General features: G+C 49.6%; 39 non-coding genes and 6 pseudogenes across 39 annotated transcripts; all 45 read left to right on the top strand.

The window, feature by feature from the left end:
- Positions 1–175: 175 nt before the first annotated feature.
- Positions 176–294, top strand: LOC149763927 (5S ribosomal RNA). The gene has a single exon (XR_016412503.1). It is a non-coding gene; the product is annotated as a 5S ribosomal RNA (ribosomal RNA).
- Positions 295–540: 246 nt separating this feature from the next.
- On the top strand, positions 541–659 carry LOC149763926 (5S ribosomal RNA). Its single transcript, XR_016402655.1, has one exon. It is a non-coding gene; the product is annotated as a 5S ribosomal RNA (ribosomal RNA).
- Positions 660–905: 246 nt separating this feature from the next.
- On the top strand, positions 906–1,024 carry LOC149763925 (5S ribosomal RNA). The gene has a single exon (XR_016412294.1). It is a non-coding gene; the product is annotated as a 5S ribosomal RNA (ribosomal RNA).
- A 248-nt stretch (positions 1,025–1,272) lies between these two features.
- Positions 1,273–1,391, top strand: LOC149763924 (5S ribosomal RNA). The gene has a single exon (XR_016411033.1). It is a non-coding gene; the product is annotated as a 5S ribosomal RNA (ribosomal RNA).
- Positions 1,392–1,637: 246 nt separating this feature from the next.
- Positions 1,638–1,756, top strand: LOC149763923 (5S ribosomal RNA). Its single transcript, XR_016411031.1, has one exon. It is a non-coding gene; the product is annotated as a 5S ribosomal RNA (ribosomal RNA).
- Positions 1,757–2,002: 246 nt separating this feature from the next.
- Positions 2,003–2,121, top strand: LOC149763922 (5S ribosomal RNA). Its single transcript, XR_016402654.1, has one exon. It is a non-coding gene; the product is annotated as a 5S ribosomal RNA (ribosomal RNA).
- Positions 2,122–2,367: 246 nt separating this feature from the next.
- Positions 2,368–2,486, top strand: LOC149763921 (5S ribosomal RNA). Its single transcript, XR_016412293.1, has one exon. It is a non-coding gene; the product is annotated as a 5S ribosomal RNA (ribosomal RNA).
- A 248-nt stretch (positions 2,487–2,734) lies between these two features.
- On the top strand, positions 2,735–2,853 carry LOC149763920 (5S ribosomal RNA). Its single transcript, XR_016411030.1, has one exon. It is a non-coding gene; the product is annotated as a 5S ribosomal RNA (ribosomal RNA).
- Positions 2,854–3,099: 246 nt separating this feature from the next.
- On the top strand, positions 3,100–3,218 carry LOC149763919 (5S ribosomal RNA; annotated as a pseudogene).
- Positions 3,219–3,465: 247 nt separating this feature from the next.
- Positions 3,466–3,584, top strand: LOC149763918 (5S ribosomal RNA). Its single transcript, XR_016412292.1, has one exon. It is a non-coding gene; the product is annotated as a 5S ribosomal RNA (ribosomal RNA).
- A 248-nt stretch (positions 3,585–3,832) lies between these two features.
- On the top strand, positions 3,833–3,951 carry LOC149763917 (5S ribosomal RNA). The gene has a single exon (XR_016411029.1). It is a non-coding gene; the product is annotated as a 5S ribosomal RNA (ribosomal RNA).
- A 246-nt stretch (positions 3,952–4,197) lies between these two features.
- On the top strand, positions 4,198–4,316 carry LOC149763916 (5S ribosomal RNA; annotated as a pseudogene).
- Positions 4,317–4,563: 247 nt separating this feature from the next.
- On the top strand, positions 4,564–4,682 carry LOC149763915 (5S ribosomal RNA). Its single transcript, XR_016411028.1, has one exon. It is a non-coding gene; the product is annotated as a 5S ribosomal RNA (ribosomal RNA).
- A 246-nt stretch (positions 4,683–4,928) lies between these two features.
- LOC149763914 (5S ribosomal RNA) lies at positions 4,929–5,047 on the top strand. Its single transcript, XR_016402653.1, has one exon. It is a non-coding gene; the product is annotated as a 5S ribosomal RNA (ribosomal RNA).
- A 246-nt stretch (positions 5,048–5,293) lies between these two features.
- Positions 5,294–5,412, top strand: LOC149763913 (5S ribosomal RNA). Its single transcript, XR_016412291.1, has one exon. It is a non-coding gene; the product is annotated as a 5S ribosomal RNA (ribosomal RNA).
- Positions 5,413–5,660: 248 nt separating this feature from the next.
- LOC149763912 (5S ribosomal RNA) lies at positions 5,661–5,779 on the top strand. The gene has a single exon (XR_016411027.1). It is a non-coding gene; the product is annotated as a 5S ribosomal RNA (ribosomal RNA).
- Positions 5,780–6,025: 246 nt separating this feature from the next.
- LOC149763911 (5S ribosomal RNA) lies at positions 6,026–6,144 on the top strand (annotated as a pseudogene).
- A 247-nt stretch (positions 6,145–6,391) lies between these two features.
- Positions 6,392–6,510, top strand: LOC149763910 (5S ribosomal RNA). Its single transcript, XR_016412290.1, has one exon. It is a non-coding gene; the product is annotated as a 5S ribosomal RNA (ribosomal RNA).
- Positions 6,511–6,758: 248 nt separating this feature from the next.
- On the top strand, positions 6,759–6,877 carry LOC149763909 (5S ribosomal RNA). The gene has a single exon (XR_016411025.1). It is a non-coding gene; the product is annotated as a 5S ribosomal RNA (ribosomal RNA).
- A 246-nt stretch (positions 6,878–7,123) lies between these two features.
- LOC149763908 (5S ribosomal RNA) lies at positions 7,124–7,242 on the top strand (annotated as a pseudogene).
- Positions 7,243–7,489: 247 nt separating this feature from the next.
- Positions 7,490–7,608, top strand: LOC149763907 (5S ribosomal RNA). Its single transcript, XR_016411024.1, has one exon. It is a non-coding gene; the product is annotated as a 5S ribosomal RNA (ribosomal RNA).
- Positions 7,609–7,854: 246 nt separating this feature from the next.
- LOC149763906 (5S ribosomal RNA) lies at positions 7,855–7,973 on the top strand. Its single transcript, XR_016402652.1, has one exon. It is a non-coding gene; the product is annotated as a 5S ribosomal RNA (ribosomal RNA).
- Positions 7,974–8,219: 246 nt separating this feature from the next.
- LOC149763905 (5S ribosomal RNA) lies at positions 8,220–8,338 on the top strand. Its single transcript, XR_016407496.1, has one exon. It is a non-coding gene; the product is annotated as a 5S ribosomal RNA (ribosomal RNA).
- A 247-nt stretch (positions 8,339–8,585) lies between these two features.
- Positions 8,586–8,704, top strand: LOC149763904 (5S ribosomal RNA). Its single transcript, XR_016411023.1, has one exon. It is a non-coding gene; the product is annotated as a 5S ribosomal RNA (ribosomal RNA).
- Positions 8,705–8,950: 246 nt separating this feature from the next.
- LOC149763903 (5S ribosomal RNA) lies at positions 8,951–9,069 on the top strand. Its single transcript, XR_016401427.1, has one exon. It is a non-coding gene; the product is annotated as a 5S ribosomal RNA (ribosomal RNA).
- A 246-nt stretch (positions 9,070–9,315) lies between these two features.
- LOC149763902 (5S ribosomal RNA) lies at positions 9,316–9,434 on the top strand. Its single transcript, XR_016411675.1, has one exon. It is a non-coding gene; the product is annotated as a 5S ribosomal RNA (ribosomal RNA).
- A 248-nt stretch (positions 9,435–9,682) lies between these two features.
- On the top strand, positions 9,683–9,801 carry LOC149763901 (5S ribosomal RNA). The gene has a single exon (XR_016411022.1). It is a non-coding gene; the product is annotated as a 5S ribosomal RNA (ribosomal RNA).
- Positions 9,802–10,047: 246 nt separating this feature from the next.
- On the top strand, positions 10,048–10,166 carry LOC149763900 (5S ribosomal RNA; annotated as a pseudogene).
- A 246-nt stretch (positions 10,167–10,412) lies between these two features.
- Positions 10,413–10,531, top strand: LOC149763899 (5S ribosomal RNA). The gene has a single exon (XR_016411021.1). It is a non-coding gene; the product is annotated as a 5S ribosomal RNA (ribosomal RNA).
- Positions 10,532–10,777: 246 nt separating this feature from the next.
- LOC149763898 (5S ribosomal RNA) lies at positions 10,778–10,896 on the top strand. Its single transcript, XR_016411020.1, has one exon. It is a non-coding gene; the product is annotated as a 5S ribosomal RNA (ribosomal RNA).
- Positions 10,897–11,142: 246 nt separating this feature from the next.
- On the top strand, positions 11,143–11,261 carry LOC149763897 (5S ribosomal RNA). Its single transcript, XR_016407495.1, has one exon. It is a non-coding gene; the product is annotated as a 5S ribosomal RNA (ribosomal RNA).
- Positions 11,262–11,508: 247 nt separating this feature from the next.
- On the top strand, positions 11,509–11,627 carry LOC149763896 (5S ribosomal RNA). The gene has a single exon (XR_016411019.1). It is a non-coding gene; the product is annotated as a 5S ribosomal RNA (ribosomal RNA).
- Positions 11,628–11,873: 246 nt separating this feature from the next.
- Positions 11,874–11,992, top strand: LOC149763895 (5S ribosomal RNA). Its single transcript, XR_016411018.1, has one exon. It is a non-coding gene; the product is annotated as a 5S ribosomal RNA (ribosomal RNA).
- Positions 11,993–12,238: 246 nt separating this feature from the next.
- LOC149763894 (5S ribosomal RNA) lies at positions 12,239–12,357 on the top strand. Its single transcript, XR_016412288.1, has one exon. It is a non-coding gene; the product is annotated as a 5S ribosomal RNA (ribosomal RNA).
- Positions 12,358–12,604: 247 nt separating this feature from the next.
- LOC149763893 (5S ribosomal RNA) lies at positions 12,605–12,723 on the top strand. Its single transcript, XR_016411674.1, has one exon. It is a non-coding gene; the product is annotated as a 5S ribosomal RNA (ribosomal RNA).
- Positions 12,724–12,971: 248 nt separating this feature from the next.
- LOC149763892 (5S ribosomal RNA) lies at positions 12,972–13,090 on the top strand. The gene has a single exon (XR_016411017.1). It is a non-coding gene; the product is annotated as a 5S ribosomal RNA (ribosomal RNA).
- A 246-nt stretch (positions 13,091–13,336) lies between these two features.
- LOC149763891 (5S ribosomal RNA) lies at positions 13,337–13,455 on the top strand (annotated as a pseudogene).
- A 246-nt stretch (positions 13,456–13,701) lies between these two features.
- On the top strand, positions 13,702–13,820 carry LOC149763890 (5S ribosomal RNA). Its single transcript, XR_016411016.1, has one exon. It is a non-coding gene; the product is annotated as a 5S ribosomal RNA (ribosomal RNA).
- A 246-nt stretch (positions 13,821–14,066) lies between these two features.
- LOC149763889 (5S ribosomal RNA) lies at positions 14,067–14,185 on the top strand. The gene has a single exon (XR_016411014.1). It is a non-coding gene; the product is annotated as a 5S ribosomal RNA (ribosomal RNA).
- A 246-nt stretch (positions 14,186–14,431) lies between these two features.
- Positions 14,432–14,550, top strand: LOC149763888 (5S ribosomal RNA). The gene has a single exon (XR_016407494.1). It is a non-coding gene; the product is annotated as a 5S ribosomal RNA (ribosomal RNA).
- Positions 14,551–14,797: 247 nt separating this feature from the next.
- On the top strand, positions 14,798–14,916 carry LOC149763887 (5S ribosomal RNA). The gene has a single exon (XR_016411013.1). It is a non-coding gene; the product is annotated as a 5S ribosomal RNA (ribosomal RNA).
- A 246-nt stretch (positions 14,917–15,162) lies between these two features.
- Positions 15,163–15,281, top strand: LOC149763886 (5S ribosomal RNA). Its single transcript, XR_016411012.1, has one exon. It is a non-coding gene; the product is annotated as a 5S ribosomal RNA (ribosomal RNA).
- Positions 15,282–15,527: 246 nt separating this feature from the next.
- On the top strand, positions 15,528–15,646 carry LOC149763885 (5S ribosomal RNA). The gene has a single exon (XR_016412287.1). It is a non-coding gene; the product is annotated as a 5S ribosomal RNA (ribosomal RNA).
- A 247-nt stretch (positions 15,647–15,893) lies between these two features.
- On the top strand, positions 15,894–16,012 carry LOC149763884 (5S ribosomal RNA). The gene has a single exon (XR_016411011.1). It is a non-coding gene; the product is annotated as a 5S ribosomal RNA (ribosomal RNA).
- Positions 16,013–16,258: 246 nt separating this feature from the next.
- LOC149763883 (5S ribosomal RNA) lies at positions 16,259–16,377 on the top strand. Its single transcript, XR_016411010.1, has one exon. It is a non-coding gene; the product is annotated as a 5S ribosomal RNA (ribosomal RNA).
- Positions 16,378–16,549: the final 172 nt, after the last annotated feature.

Below are 16,549 nucleotides of genomic sequence, written 5' to 3'. Positions count from 1 at the left end.
TTCGGATAATTTTTTCCCCCCCGAAAATAAACTGAGTCCGGAGACTGGCGGTGCCATGCCGCATAGCGGAACAGCGCGTTGAATCCTACGCCAGAACGGCCCCGGCAGCGCGAATGTCTCGGGCCGTCGAGGTCTGCTGCTTTGTCATAAAAGGGAGTTTCGAAGGGCATGTCATGGGTGCGATCATACCAGCACTAATGCACCGGATCCCATCAGAACTCCGTAGTTAAGCGTGCTTGGGCGAGAGTAGTACTAGGATGGGTGACCCCCTGGGAAGTCCTCGTGTTGCACCCCTTTTATTTTTTGCCCGCTTTTTTATTTTTTGATAACATTTATTTTTTATTTTTCGGCTTTTGGCTTTTCCTCTTCGGATAATTTTTTTCCCCCGAAAATAAACTGAGTCCGGAGACTGGCGGTGCCATGCCGCATAGCGGAACAACGCGTTGAATCCTACGCCAGAACGGCCCCGGCAGCGCGAATGTCTCGGGCCGTCGAGGTCTGCTGCTTTGTCATAAAAGGGAGTTTCGAAGGGCATGTCATGCGTGCGATCATACCAGCACTAATGCACCGGATCCCATCAGAACTCCGCAGTTAAGCGTGCTTGGGCGAGAGTAGTACTAGGATGGGTGACCCCCTGGGAAGTCCTCGTGTTGCACCCCTTTTATTTTTTGCCCGCTTTTTTATTTTTTGATAACATTTATTTTTTATTTTTCGGCTTTTGGCTTTTCCTCTTCGGATAATTTTTTTCCCCCGAAAATAAACTGAGTCCGGAGACTGGCGGTGCCATGCCGCATAGCGGAACAGCGTGTTGAATCCTACGCCAGAACGGCCCCGGCAGCGCGAATGTCTCGGGCCGTCGAGGTCTGCTACTTTGTCATAAAAGGGAGTTTCGAAGGGCATGTCTTGGGTGCGATCATACCAGCACTAATGCACCGGATCCCATCAGAACTCCGCAGTTAAGCGTGCTTGGGCGAGAGTAGTACTAGGATGGGTGACCCCCTGGGAAGTCCTCGTGTTGCACCCTTTTTATTTTTTTCTCCACTTTTTTATTTTTTGATAATATTTATTTTTAATTTTTCGGCTTTTGGCTTTTCCTCTTTGGATAATTTTTTTCCCCCGAAAATAAACTGAGTCCGGAGACTGGCGGTGCCATGCCGCATAGCGGGAATACCGCGTTGAATCCTACGCCAGAACGGCCCCGGCGGCGCGAATGTCTCGGGCCGTCGAGGTCTGCTGCTTTGTCATAAAAGGGAGTTTCGATGGGCATGTCATGGGTGCGATCATACCAGCACTAATGCACCGGATCCCATCAGAACTCCGCAGTTAAGCGTGCTTGGGCGAGAGTAGTACTAGGATGGGTGACCCCCTGGGAAGTCCTCGTGTTGCACCCCTTTTATTTTTTGCCCGCTTTTTTATTTTTTGATAATATTTATTTTTAATTTTTCGGCTTTTGGCTTTTCCTCTTCGGATAATTTTTTTCCCCCGAAAATAAACTGAGTCCGGAGACTCGCGGTGCCATGCCGCATAGCGGAACAGCGCGTTGAATCCTACGCCAGAACGGCCCCGGCAGCGCGAATGTCTCGGGGCGTCGAGGTCTGCTGCTTTGTCATAAAAGGGAGTTTCGAAGGGCATGTCATGGGTGCGATCATACCAGCACTAATGCACCGGATCCCATCAGAACTCCGCAGTTAAGCGTGCTTGGGCGAGAGTAGTACTAGGATGGGTGACCCCCTGGGAAGTCCTCGTGTTGCACCCCTTTTATTTTTTGCCCGCTTTTTTATTTTTTGATAACATTTATTTTTTATTTTTCGGCTTTTGGCTTTTCCTCTTCGGATAATTTTTTTCCCCCGAAAATAAACTGAGTCCGGAGACTGGCGGTGCCATGCCGCATAGCGGAACACCGCGTTGAATCCTACGCCAGAACGGCCCCGGCAGCGCGAATGTCTCGGGCCGTCGAGGTCTGCTGCTTTGTCATAAAAGGGAGTTTCGAAGGGCATGTCATGCGTGCGATCATACCAGCACTAATGCACCGGATCCCATCAGAACTCCGCAGTTAAGCGTGCTTGGGCGAGAGTAGTACTAGGATGGGTGACCCCCTGGGAAGTCCTCGTGTTGCACCCCTTTTATTTTTTGCCCGCTTTTTTATTTTTTGATAACATTTATTTTTTATTTTTCGGCTTTTGGCTTTTCCTCTTCGGATAATTTTTTTCCCCCGAAAATAAACTGAGTCCGGAGACTGGCGGTGCCATGCCGCATAGCGGAACAGCGTGTTGAATCCTACGCCAGAACGGCCCCGGCAGCGCGAATGTCTCGGGCCGTCGAGGTCTGCTTCTTTGTCATAAAAGGGAGTTTCGAAGGGCATGTCTTGGGTGCGATCATACCAGCACTAATGCACCGGATCCCATCAGAACTCCGCAGTTAAGCGTGCTTGGGCGAGAGTAGTACTAGGATGGGTGACCCCCTGGGAAGTCCTCGTGTTGCACCCTTTTTATTTTTTTCTCCACTTTTTTATTTTTTGATAATATTTATTTTTAATTTTTCGGCTTTTGGCTTTTCCTCTTCGGATAATTTTTTTCCCCCGAAAATAAACTGAGTCCGGAGACTGGCGGTGCCATGCCGCATAGCGGGAATACCGCGTTGAATCCTACGCCAGAACGGCCCCGGCGGCGCGAATGTCTCGGGCCGTCGAGGTCTGCTGCTTTGTCATAAAAGGGAGTTTCGATGGGCATGTCATGGGTGCGATCATACCAGCACTAATGCACCGGATCCCATCAGAACTCCGCAGTTAAGCGTGCTTGGGCGAGAGTAGTACTAGGATGGGTGACCCCCTGGGAAGTCCTCGTGTTGCACCCCTTTTATTTTTTGCCCGCTTTTTTATTTTTTGATAATATTTATTTTTAATTTTTCGGCTTTTGGCTTTTCCTCTTCGGATAATTTTTTTCTCCCGAAAATAAACTGAGTCCGGAGACTCGCGGTGCCATGCCGCATAGCGGAACAGCGCGTTGAATCCTACGCCAGAACGGCCCCGGCAGCGCGAATGTCTCGGGCCGTCGCGGTCTGCTGCTTTGTCATAAAAGGGAGTTTCGAAGGGCATGTCATGGGTGCGATCATACCAGCACTAATGCACCGGATCCCATCATAACTCCGCAGTTAGGCGTGCTTGGGCGAGAGAAGTACTAGGATGGGTGACCCCCTGGGAAGTCCTCGTGTTGCACCCTTTTTATTTTTTGCCCGCTTTTTTATTTTTTGATAATATTTATTTTTAATTTTTTGGCTTTTGGCTTTTCCTCTTCGGATAATTTTTTCCCCCCCGAAAATAAACTGAGTCCGGAGACTCGCGGTGCCATGCCGCATAGCGGAACAGCGCGTTGAATCCTACGCCAGAACGGCCCCGGCATCGCGAATGTCTCGGTCCGTCGAGGTCTGCTGCTTTGTCATAAAAGGGAGTTTCGAAGGGCATGTCTTGGGTGCGATCATACCAGCACTAATGCACCGGATCCCATCAGAACTCCGCAGTTAAGCGTGCTTGGGCGAGAGTAGTACTAGGATGGGTGACCCCCTGGGAAGTCCTCGTGTTGCACCCTTTTTATTTTTTTCTCCACTTTTTTATTTTTTGATAATATTTATTTTTAATTTTTCGGCTTTTGGCTTTTCCTCTTCGGATAATTTTTTTCCCCCGAAAATAAACTGAGTCCGGAGACTGGCGGTGCCATGCCGCATAGCGGGAATACCGCGTTGAATCCTACGCCAGAACGGCCCCGGCGGCGCGAATGTCTCAGGCCGTCGAGGTCTGCTGCTTTGTCATAAAAGGGAGTTTCGATGGGCATGTCATGGGTGCGATCATACCAGCACTAATGCACCGGATCCCATCAGAACTCCGCAGTTAAGCGTGCTTGGGCGAGAGTAGTACTAGGATGGGTGACCCCCTGGGAAGTCCTCGTGTTGCACCCCTTTTATTTTTTGCCCGCTTTTTTATTTTTTGATAATATTTATTTTTAATTTTTCGGCTTTTGGCTTTTCCTCTTCGGATAATTTTTTTCTCCCGAAAATAAACTGAGTCCGGAGACTCGCGGTGCCATGCCGCATAGCGGAACAGCGCGTTGAATCCTACGCGAGAACGGCCCCGGCAGCGCGAATGTCTCGGGCCGTCGCGGTCTGCTGCTTTGTCATAAAAGGGAGTTTCGAAGGGCATGTCATGGGTGCGATCATACCAGCACTAATGCACCGGATCCCATCATAACTCCGCAGTTAGGCGTGCTTGGGCGAGAGAAGTACTAGGATGGGTGACCCCCTGGGAAGTCCTCGTGTTGCACCCTTTTTATTTTTTGCCCGCTTTTTTATTTTTTGATAATATTTATTTTTAATTTTTTGGCTTTTGGCTTTTCCTCTTCGGATAATTTTTTCCCCCCCGAAAATAAACTGAGTCCGGAGACTGGCGGCGCCATGCCGCATAGCGGAACAGCGCGTTGAATCCTACGCCAGAACGGCCCCGGCAGCGCGAATGTCTCGGGCCGTCGAGGTCTGCTGCTTTGTCATAAAAGGGAGTTTCGAAGGGCATGTCATGGGTGCGATCATACCAGCACTAATGCACCGGATCCCATCAGAACTCCGCAGTTAAGCGTGCTTGGGCGAGAGTAGTACTAGGATGGGTGACCCCCTGGGAAGTCCTCGTGTTGCACCCCTTTTATTTTTTGCCCGCTTTTTTATTTTTTGATAACATTTATTTTTTATTTTTCGGCTTTTGGCTTTTCCTCTTCGGATAATTTTTTTCCCCCGAAAATAAACTGAGTCCGGAGACTGGCGGTGCCATGCCGCATAGCGGAACAGCGCGTTGAATCCTACGCCAGAACGGCCCCGGCAGCGCGAATGTCTCGGGCCATCGAGGTCTGCTGCTTTGTCATAAAAGGGAGTTTCGAAGGGCATGTCATGCGTGCGATCATACCAGCACTAATGCACCGGATCCCATCAGAACTCCGCAGTTAAGCGTGCTTGGGCGAGAGTAGTACTAGGATGGGTGACCCCCTGGGAAGTCCTCGTGTTGCACCCCTTTTATTTTTTGCCCGCTTTTTTATTTTTTGATAACATTTATTTTTTATTTTTCGGCTTTTGGCTTTTCCTCTTCGGATAATTTTTTTCCCCCGAAAATAAACTGAGTCCGGAGACTGGCGGTGCCATGCCGCATAGCGGAACAGCGTGTTGAATCCTACGCCAGAACGGCCCCGGCAGCGCGAATGTCTCGGGCCGTCGAGGTCTGCTTCTTTGTCATAAAAGGGAGTTTCGAAGGGCATGTCTTGGGTGCGATCATACCAGCACTAATGCACCGGATCCCATCAGAACTCCGCAGTTAAGCGTGCTTGGGCGAGAGTAGTACTAGGATGGGTGACCCCCTGGGAAGTCCTCGTGTTGCACCCTTTTTATTTTTTTCTCCACTTTTTTATTTTTTGATAATATTTATTTTTAATTTTTCGGCTTTTGGCTTTTCCTCTTCGGATAATTTTTTTCCCCCGAAAATAAACTGAGTCCGGAGACTGGCGGTGCCATGCCGCATAGCGGGAATACCGCGTTGAATCCTACGCCAGAACGGCCCCGGCGGCGCGAATGTCTCGGGCCGTCGAGGTCTGCTGCTTTGTCATAAAAGGGAGTTTCGATGGGCATGTCATGGGTGCGATCATACCAGCACTAATGCACCGGATCCCATCAGAACTCCGCAGTTAAGCGTGCTTGGGCGAGAGTAGTACTAGGATGGGTGACCCCCTGGGAAGTCCTCGTGTTGCACCCCTTTTATTTTTTGCCCGCTTTTTTATTTTTTGATAATATTTATTTTTAATTTTTCGGCTTTTGGCTTTTCCTCTTCGGATAATTTTTTTCTCCCGAAAATAAACTGAGTCCGGAGACTCGCGGTGCCATGCCGCATAGCGGAACAGCGCGTTGAATCCTACGCCAGAACGGCCCCGGCAGCGCGAATGTCTCGGGCCGTCGCGGTCTGCTGCTTTGTCATAAAAGGGAGTTTCGAAGGGCATGTCATGGGTGCGATCATACCAGCACTAATGCACCGGATCCCATCATAACTCCGCAGTTAGGCGTGCTTGGGCGAGAGAAGTACTAGGATGGGTGACCCCCTGGGAAGTCCTCGTGTTGCACCCTTTTTATTTTTTGCCCGCTTTTTTATTTTTTGATAATATTTATTTTTAATTTTTTGGCTTTTGGCTTTTCCTCTTCGGATAATTTTTTCCCCCCCGAAAATAAACTGAGTCCGGAGACTCGCGGTGCCATGCCGCATAGCGGAACAGCGCGTTGAATCCTACGCCAGAACGGCCCCGGCATCGCGAATGTCTCGGTCCGTCGAGGTCTGCTGCTTTGTCATAAAAGGGAGTTTCGAAGGGCATGTCTTGGGTGCGATCATACCAGCACTAATGCACCGGATCCCATCAGAACTCCGCAGTTAAGCGTGCTTGGGCGAGAGTAGTACTAGGATGGGTGACCCCCTGGGAAGTCCTCGTGTTGCACCCTTTTTATTTTTTTCTCCACTTTTTTATTTTTTGATAATATTTATTTTTAATTTTTCGGCTTTTGGCTTTTCCTCTTCGGATAATTTTTTTCCCCCGAAAATAAACTGAGTCCGGAGACTGGCGGTGCCATGCCGCATAGCGGGAATACCGCGTTGAATCCTACGCCAGAACGGCCCCGGCGGCGCGAATGTCTCAGGCCGTCGAGGTCTGCTGCTTTGTCATAAAAGGGAGTTTCGATGGGCATGTCATGGGTGCGATCATACCAGCACTAATGCACCGGATCCCATCAGAACTCCGCAGTTAAGCGTGCTTGGGCGAGAGTAGTACTAGGATGGGTGACCCCCTGGGAAGTCCTCGTGTTGCACCCCTTTTATTTTTTGCCCGCTTTTTTATTTTTTGATAATATTTATTTTTAATTTTTCGGCTTTTGGCTTTTCCTCTTCGGATAATTTTTTTCTCCCGAAAATAAACTGAGTCCGGAGACTCGCGGTGCCATGCCGCATAGCGGAACAGCGCGTTGAATCCTACGCGAGAACGGCCCCGGCAGCGCGAATGTCTCGGGCCGTCGCGGTCTGCTGCTTTGTCATAAAAGGGAGTTTCGAAGGGCATGTCATGGGTGCGATCATACCAGCACTAATGCACCGGATCCCATCATAACTCCGCAGTTAGGCGTGCTTGGGCGAGAGAAGTACTAGGATGGGTGACCCCCTGGGAAGTCCTCGTGTTGCACCCTTTTTATTTTTTGCCCGCTTTTTTATTTTTTGATAATATTTATTTTTAATTTTTTGGCTTTTGGCTTTTCCTCTTCGGATAATTTTTTCCCCCCCGAAAATAAACTGAGTCCGGAGACTGGCGGCGCCATGCCGCATAGCGGAACAGCGCGTTGAATCCTACGCCAGAACGGCCCCGGCAGCGCGAATGTCTCGGGCCGTCGAGGTCTGCTGCTTTGTCATAAAAGGGAGTTTCGAAGGGCATGTCATGGGTGCGATCATACCAGCACTAATGCACCGGATCCCATCAGAACTCCGCAGTTAAGCGTGCTTGGGCGAGAGTAGTACTAGGATGGGTGACCCCCTGGGAAGTCCTCGTGTTGCACCCCTTTTATTTTTTGCCCGCTTTTTTATTTTTTGATAACATTTATTTTTTATTTTTCGGCTTTTGGCTTTTCCTCTTCGGATAATTTTTTTCCCCCGAAAATAAACTGAGTCCGGAGACTGGCGGTGCCATGCCGCATAGCGGAACAGCGCGTTGAATCCTACGCCAGAACGGCCCCGGCAGCGCGAATGTCTCGGGCCATCGAGGTCTGCTGCTTTGTCATAAAAGGGAGTTTCGAAGGGCATGTCATGCGTGCGATCATACCAGCACTAATGCACCGGATCCCATCAGAACTCCGCAGTTAAGCGTGCTTGGGCGAGAGTAGTACTAGGATGGGTGACCCCCTGGGAAGTCCTCGTGTTGCACCCCTTTTATTTTTTGCCCGCTTTTTTATTTTTTGATAACATTTATTTTTTATTTTTCGGCTTTTGGCTTTTCCTCTTCGGATAATTTTTTTCCCCCGAAAATAAACTGAGTCCGGAGACTGGCGGTGCCATGCCGCATAGCGGAACAGCGTGTTGAATCCTACGCCAGAACGGCCCCGGCAGCGCGAATGTCTCGGGCCGTCGAGGTCTGCTACTTTGTCATAAAAGGGAGTTTCGAAAGGCATGTCTTGGGTGCGATCATACCAGCACTAATGCACCGGATCCTATCAGAACTCCGCAGTTAAGCGTGCTTGGGCGAGAGTAGTACTAGGATGGGTGACCCCCTGGGAAGTCCTCATGTTGCACCCTTTTTATTTTTTGCCCGCTTTTTTATTTTTTGATAATATTTATTTTTAATTTTTTGGCTTTTGGCTTTTCCTCTTCGGATAATTTTTTTCCCCCGACAATGAACTGGGTCCGGAGACTGGCGGTGCCATGCCGCATAGCGGGACCAGCGCGTTGAATCCTACGCCAGAACGGCCCCGGCAGCGCGAATGTCTCGGGCCGACGAGGTCTGCTGCTTTGTCATAAAAGGGAGTTTCGAAGGGCATATCATGGGTGCGATCATACCAGCACTAATGCACCGGATCCCATCAGAACTCCGCAGTTAAGCGTGCTTGGGCGAGAGTAGTACTAGGATGGGTGACCCCCTGGGAAGTCCTCGTGTTGCACCCCTTTTATTTTTTGCCCGCTTTTTTCTTTTTTGATAACATTTATTTTTAATTTTTTGGCTTTTGGCTTTTCCTCTTCGGATAATTTTTTTCCCTCGAAAATAAACTGAGTCCGGAGACTCGCGGTGCCATGCCGCATAGCGGAACAGCGCATTGAATCCTACGCCAGAACGGCCCCGGCAGCGCGAATGTCTCGGGCCGTCGAGGTCTGCTGCTTTGTCATAAAAGGGTGTTTCGATGGGCATGTCATGGGTGCGATCATACCAGCACTAATGCACCGGATCCCATCAGAACTCCGAAGTTAAGCGTGCTTGGGCAAGAGTAGTACTAGGATGGGTGACCCCCTGGGAAGTCCTCGTGTTGCACCCCTTTTATTTTTTGCCCGCTTTTTTATTTTTTGATAATATTTATTTTTAATTTTTTGGCTTTTGGCTTTTCCTCTTCGGATAATTTTTTTCCTCCGAAAATAAACTGAGTCCGGAGACTCGCGGTGCCATGCCGCATAGCGGAACAGCGCGTTGAATCCTACGCCAGAACGGCCCCGGCAGCGCGAATGTCTCGGGCCGTCGAGGTCTGCTGCTTTGTCATAAAAGGGAGTTTCGAAGGGCATGTCATGGGTGCGATCATACCGGCACTAATGCACCGGATCCCATCAGAACTCCGCAGTTAAGCGTGCTTGGGCGAGAGTAGTACTAGGATGGGTGACCCCCTGGGAAGTCCTCGTGTTGCACCCTTTTTATTTTTTTCTCCACTTTTTTATTTTTTGATAATATTTATTTTTAATTTTTCGGCTTTTGGCTTTTCCTCTTCGGATAATTTTTTTCCCCCGAAAATAAACTGAGTCCGGAGACTGGCGGTGCCATGCCGCATAGCGGGAATAGCGCGTTGAATCCTACGCCAGAACGGCCCCGGCGGCGCGAATGTCTCGGGCCGTCGAGGTCTGCTGCTTTGTCATAAAAGGGAGTTTCGATGGGCATGTCATGGGTGCGATCATACCAGCACTAATGCACCGGATCCCATCAGAACTCCGCAGTTAAGCGTGCTTGGGCGAGAGTAGTACTAGGATGGGTGACCCCCTGGGAAGTCCTCGTGTTGCACCCCTTTTATTTTGTGCCCGCTTTTTTATTTTTTGATAATATTTATTTTTAATTTTTCGGCTTTTGGCTTTTCCTCTTCGGATAATTTTTTTCCCCCGAAAATAAACTGAGTCCGGAGACTCGCGGTGCCATGCCGCATAGCGGAACAGCGCGTTGAATCCTACGCCAGAACGGCCCCGGCAGCGCGAATGTCTCGGGCCGTCGCGGTCTGCTGCTTTGTCATAAAAGGGAGTTTCGAAGGGCATGTCATGGGTGCGATCATACCAGCACTAATGCACCGGATCCCATCATAACTCCGCAGTTAGGCGTGCTTGGGCGAGAGAAGTACTAGGATGGGTGACCCCCTGGGAAGTCCTCGTGTTGCACCCTTTTTATTTTTTGCCCGCTTTTTTATTTTTTGATAATATTTATTTTTAATTTTTTGGCTTTTGGCTTTTCCTCTTCGGATAATTTTTTCCCCCCGAAAATAAACTGAGTCCGGAGACTGGCGGTGCCATGCCGCATAGCGGAACAGCGCGTTGAATCCTACGCCAGAACGGCCCCGGCAGCGCGAATGTCTCGGGCCGTCGAGGTCTGCTGCTTTGTCATAAAAGGGAGTTTCGAAGGGCATGTCATGGGTGCGATCATACCAGCACTAATGCACCGGATCCCATCAGAACTCCGCAGTTAAGCGTGCTTGGGCGAGAGTAGTACTAGGATGGGTGACCCCCTGGGAAGTCCTCGTGTTGCACCCCTTTTATTTTTTGCCCGCTTTTTTATTTTTTGATAACATTTATTTTTTATTTTTCGGCTTTTGGCTTTTCCTCTTTGGATAATTTTTTTCTCCCGAAAATAAACTGAGTCCGGAGACTGGCGGTGCCATGCCGCATAGCGGAACAGCGCGTTGAATCCTACGCCAGAACGGCCCCGGCAGCGCGAATGTCTCGGGCCGTCGAGGTCTGCTGCTTTGTCATAAAAGGGAGTTTCGAAGGGCATGTCATGGGTGCGATCATACCAGCACTAATGCACCGGATCCCATCAGAACTCCGCAGTTAAGCGTGCTTGGGCGAGAGTAGTACTAGGATGGGTGACCCCCTGGGAAGTCCTCGTGTTGCACCCCTTTTATTTTTTGCCCGCTTTTTTATTTTTTGATAACATTTATTTTTTATTTTTCGGCTTTTGGCTTTTCCTCTTCGGATAATTTTTTTCCCCCGAAAATAAACTGAGTCCGGAGACTGGCGGTGCCATGCCGCATAGCGGAACAGCGTGTTGAATCCTACGCCAGAACGGCCCCGGCAGCGCGAATGTCTCGGGCCGTCGAGGTCTGCTACTTTGTCATAAAAGGGAGTTTCGAAGGGCATGTCTTGGGTGCGATCATACCAGCACTAATGCACCGGATCCTATCAGAACTCCGCAGTTAAGCGTGCTTGGGCGAGAGTAGTACTAGGATGGGTGACCCCCTGGGAAGTCCTCATGTTGCACCCTTTTTATTTTTTGCCCGCTTTTTTATTTTTTGATAATATTTATTTATAATTTTTTGGCTTTTGGCTTTTCCTCTTCGGATAATTTTTTTCCCCCGACAATAAACTGGGTCCGGAGACTGGCGGTGCCATGCCGCATAGCGGGACCAGCGCGTTGAATCCTACGCCAGAACGGCCCCGGCAGCGCGAATGTCTCGGGCCGTCGAGGTCTGCTGCTTTGTCATAAAAGGGAGTTTCGAAGGGCATATCATGGGTGCGATCATACCAGCACTAATGCACCGGATCCCATCAGAACTCCGCAGTTAAGCGTGCTTGGGCGAGAGTAGTACTAGGATGGGTGACCCCCTGGGAAGTCCTCGTGTTGCACCCCTTTTATTTTTTGCCCGCTTTTTTCTTTTTTGATAACATTTATTTTTAATTTTTTGGCTTTTGGCTTTTCCTCTTCGGATAATTTTTTTTCCTCGAAAATAAACTGAGTCCGGAGACTCGCGATGCCATGCCGCATAGCGGAACAGCGCATTGAGTCCTACGCCAGAACGGCCCCGGCAGCGCGAATGTCTCGGGCCGTCGAGGTCTGCTGCTTTGTCATAAAAGGGTGTTTCGATGGGCATGTCATGGGTGCGATCATACCAGCACTAATGCACCGGATCCCATCAGAACTCCGCAGTTAAGCGTGCTTGGGCGAGAGTAGTACTAGGATGGGTGACCCCCTGGGAAGTCCTCGTGTTGCACCCCTTTTATTTTTTGCCCGCTTTTTTATTTTTTGATAATATTTATTTTTAATTTTTCGGCTTTTGGCTTTTCCTCTTCGGATAATTTTTTTCCCCCGAAAATAAACTGAGTCCGGAGACTCGCGGTGCCATGCCGCATAGCGGAACAGCGCGTTGAATCCTACGCCAGAACGGCCCCGGCAGCGCGAATGTCTCGGGCCGTCGAGGTCTGCTGCTTTGTCATAAAAGGGAGTTTCGAAGGGCATGTCATGGGTGCGATCATACCAGCACTAATGCACCGGATCCCATCAGAACTCCGCAGTTAAGCGTGCTTGGGCGAGAGTAGTACTAGGATGGGTGACCCCCTGGGAAGTCCTCGTGTTGCACCCTTTTTATTTTTTTCTCCACTTTTTTATTTTTTGATTATATTTATTTTTAATTTTTCGGCTTTTGGCTTTTCCTCTTCGGATAATTTTTTTCCCCCGAAAATAAACTGAGTCCGGAGACTGGCGGTGCCATGCCGCATAGCGGAACAGCGCATTGAATCCTACGCCAGAACGGCCCCGGCAGCGCGAATGTCTCGGGCCGTCGAGGTCTGCTGCTTTGTCATAAAAGGGAGTTTCGAAGGGCATGTCATGGGTGCGATCATACCGGCACTAATGCACCGGATCCCATCAGAACTCCGCAGTTAAGCGTGCTTGGGCGAGAGTAGTACTAGGATGGGTGACCCCCTGGGAAGTCCTCGTGTTGCACCCTTTTTATTTTTTTCTCCACTTTTTTATTTTTTGATAATATTTATTTTTAATTTTTCGGCTTTTGGCTTTTCCTCTTCGGATAATTTTTTTCCCCCGAAAATAAACTGAGTCCGGAGACTGGCGGTGCCATGCCGCATAGCGGGAATAGCGCGTTGAATCCTACGCCAGAACGGCCCCGGCGGCGCGAATGTCTCGGGCCGTCGAGGTCTGCTGCTTTGTCATAAAAGGGAGTTTCGATGGGCATGTCATGGGTGCGATCATACCAGCACTAATGCACCGGATCCCATCAGAACTCCGCAGTTAAGCGTGCTTGGGCGAGAGTAGTACTAGGATGGGTGACCCCCTGGGAAGTCCTCGTGTTGCACCCCTTTTATTTTGTGCCCGCTTTTTTATTTTTTGATAATATTTATTTTTAATTTTTCGGCTTTTGGCTTTTCCTCTTCGGATAATTTTTTTCCCCCGAAAATAAACTGAGTCCGGAGACTCGCGGTGCCATGCCGCATAGCGGAACAGCGCGTTGAATCCTACGCCAGAACGGCCCCGGCAGCGCGAATGTCTCGGGCCGTCGCGGTCTGCTGCTTTGTCATAAAAGGGAGTTTCGAAGGGCATGTCATGGGTGCGATCATACCAGCACTAATGCACCGGATCCCATCATAACTCCGCAGTTAGGCGTGCTTGGGCGAGAGAAGTACTAGGATGGGTGACCCCCTGGGAAGTCCTCGTGTTGCACCCTTTTTATTTTTTGCCCGCTTTTTTATTTTTTGATAATATTTATTTTTAATTTTTTGGCTTTTGGCTTTTCCTCTTCGGATTATTTTTTCCCCCCGAAAATAAACTGAGTCCGGAGACTGGCGGTGCCATGCCGCATAGCGGAACAGCGCGTTGAATCCTACGCCAGAACGGCCCCGGCAGCGCGAATGTCTCGGGCCGTCGAGGTCTGCTGCTTTGTCATAAAAGGGAGTTTCGAAGGGCATGTCATGGGTGCGATCATACCAGCACTAATGCACCGGATCCCATCAGAACTCCGCAGTTAAGCGTGCTTGGGCGAGAGTAGTACTAGGATGGGTGACCCCCTGGGAAGTCCTCGTGTTGCACCCCTTTTATTTTTTGCCCGCTTTTTTATTTTTTGATAACATTTATTTTTTATTTTTCGGCTTTTGGCTTTTCCTCTTTGGATAATTTTTTTCTCCCGAAAATAAACTGAGTCCGGAGACTGGCGGTGCCATGCCGCATAGCGGAACAGCGCGTTGAATCCTACGCCAGAACGGCCCCGGCAGCGCGAATGTCTCGGGCCGTCGAGGTCTGCTGCTTTGTCATAAAAGGGAGTTTCGAAGGGCATGTCATGGGTGCGATCATACCAGCACTAATGCACCGGATCCCATCAGAACTCCGCAGTTAAGCGTGCTTGGGCGAGAGTAGTACTAGGATGGGTGACCCCCTGGGAAGTCCTCGTGTTGCACCCCTTTTATTTTTTGCCCGCTTTTTTATTTTTTGATAACATTTATTTTTTATTTTTCGGCTTTTGGCTTTTCCTCTTCGGATAATTTTTTTCCCCCGAAAATAAACTGAGTCCGGAGACTGGCGGTGCCATGCCGCATAGCGGAACAGCGTGTTGAATCCTACGCCAGAACGGCCCCGGCAGCGCGAATGTCTCGGGCCGTCGAGGTCTGCTACTTTGTCATAAAAGGGAGTTTCGAAGGGCATGTCTTGGGTGCGATCATACCAGCACTAATGCACCGGATCCTATCAGAACTCCGCAGTTAAGCGTGCTTGGGCGAGAGTAGTACTAGGATGGGTGACCCCCTGGGAAGTCCTCATGTTGCACCCTTTTTATTTTTTGCCCGCTTTTTTATTTTTTGATAATATTTATTTTTAATTTTTTGGCTTTTGGCTTTTCCTCTTCGGATAATTTTTTTCCCCCGACAATAAACTGGGTCCGGAGACTGGCGGTGCCATGCCGCATAGCGGGACCAGCGCGTTGAATCCTACGCCAGAACGGCCCCGGCAGCGCGAATGTCTCGGGCCGTCGAGGTCTGCTGCTTTGTCATAAAAGGGAGTTTCGAAGGGCATATCATGGGTGCGATCATACCAGCACTAATGCACCGGATCCCATCAGAACTCCGCAGTTAAGCGTGCTTGGGCGAGAGTAGTACTAGGATGGGTGACCCCCTGGGAAGTCCTCGTGTTGCACCCCTTTTATTTTTTGCCCGCTTTTTTCTTTTTTGATAACATTTATTTTTAATTTTTTGGCTTTTGGCTTTTCCTCTTCGGATAATTTTTTTTCCTCGAAAATAAACTGAGTCCGGAGACTCGCGATGCCATGCCGCATAGCGGAACAGCGCATTGAGTCCTACGCCAGAACGGCCCCGGCAGCGCGAATGTCTCGGGCCGTCGAGGTCTGCTGCTTTGTCATAAAAGGGTGTTTCGATGGGCATGTCATGGGTGCGATCATACCAGCACTAATGCACCGGATCCCATCAGAACTCCGCAGTTAAGCGTGCTTGGGCGAGAGTAGTACTAGGATGGGTGACCCCCTGGGAAGTCCTCGTGTTGCACCCCTTTTATTTTTTGCCCGCTTTTTTATTTTTTGATAATATTTATTTTTAATTTTTCGGCTTTTGCCTTTTCCTCTTCGGATAATTTTTTTCCCCCGAAAATAAACTGAGTCCGGAGACTCGCGGTGCCATGCCGCATAGCGGAACAGCGCGTTGAATCCTACGCCAGAACGGCCCCGGCAGCGCGAATGTCTCGGGCCGTCGAGGTCTGCTGCTTTGTCATAAAAGGGAGTTTCGAAGGGCATGTCATGGGTGCGATCATACCAGCACTAATGCACCGGATCCCATCAGAACTCCGCAGTTAAGCGTGCTTGGGCGAGAGTAGTACTAGGATGGGTGACCCCCTGGGAAGTCCTCGTGTTGCACCCTTTTTATTTTTTTCTCCACTTTTTTATTTTTTGATTATATTTATTTTTAATTTTTCGGCTTTTGGCTTTTCCTCTTCGGATAATTTTTTTCCCCCGAAAATAAACTGAGTCCGGAGACTGGCGGTGCCATGCCGCATAGCGGAACAGCGCATTGAATCCTACGCCAGAACGGCCCCGGCAGCGCGAATGTCTCGGGCCGTCGAGGTCTGCTGCTTTGTCATAAAAGGGTGTTTCGATGGGCATGTCATGGGTGCGATCATACCAGCACTAATGCACCGGATCCCATCAGAACTCCGCAGTTAAGCGTGCTTGGGCGAGAGTAGTACTAGGATGGGTGACCCCCTGGGAAGTCCTCGTGTTGCACCCCTTTTATTTTTTGCCCGCTTTTTTATTTTTTGATAATATTTATTTTTAATTTTTTGGCTTTTGGCTTTTCCTCTTCGGATAATTTTTTTCCCCCGAAAATAAACTGAGTCCGGAGACTCGCGGTGCCATGCCGCATAGCGGAACAGCGCGTTGAATCCTACGCCAGAACGGCCCCGGCAGCGCGAATGTCTCGGGCCGTCGAGGTCTGCTGCTTTGTCATAAAAGGGAGTTTCGAAGGGCATGTCATGGGTGCGATCATACCAGCACTAATGCACCGGATCCCATCAGAACTCCGCAGTTAAGCGTGCTTGGGCGAGAGTAGTACTAGGATGGGTGACCCCCTGGGAAGTCCTCGTGTTGCACCCCTTTTATTTTTTGCCCGCTTTTTTATTTTTTGATAACATTTATTTTTTACTTTTCGGCTTTTGGCTTTTCCTCTTTGGATAATTTTTTTCCCCCGAAAATAAACTGAGTCCGGAGACTGGCGGTGCCATGCCGCATAGCGGAACAGCGCGTTGAATCCTACGCCAGAACGGCC

This window comes from Phoenix dactylifera, chromosome 4, assembly GCF_051530095.1.
Source record: "Phoenix dactylifera cultivar Ajwa chromosome 4, Ajwa_hap1_PhDact_Kaust_v1.1, whole genome shotgun sequence".
Lineage (NCBI taxonomy): Eukaryota > Viridiplantae > Streptophyta > Magnoliopsida > Arecales > Arecaceae > Phoenix > Phoenix dactylifera.
The sequence above is the reverse complement of the archived record's forward strand: the minus strand, read 5'-3'. Positions and strand labels throughout refer to the sequence as shown.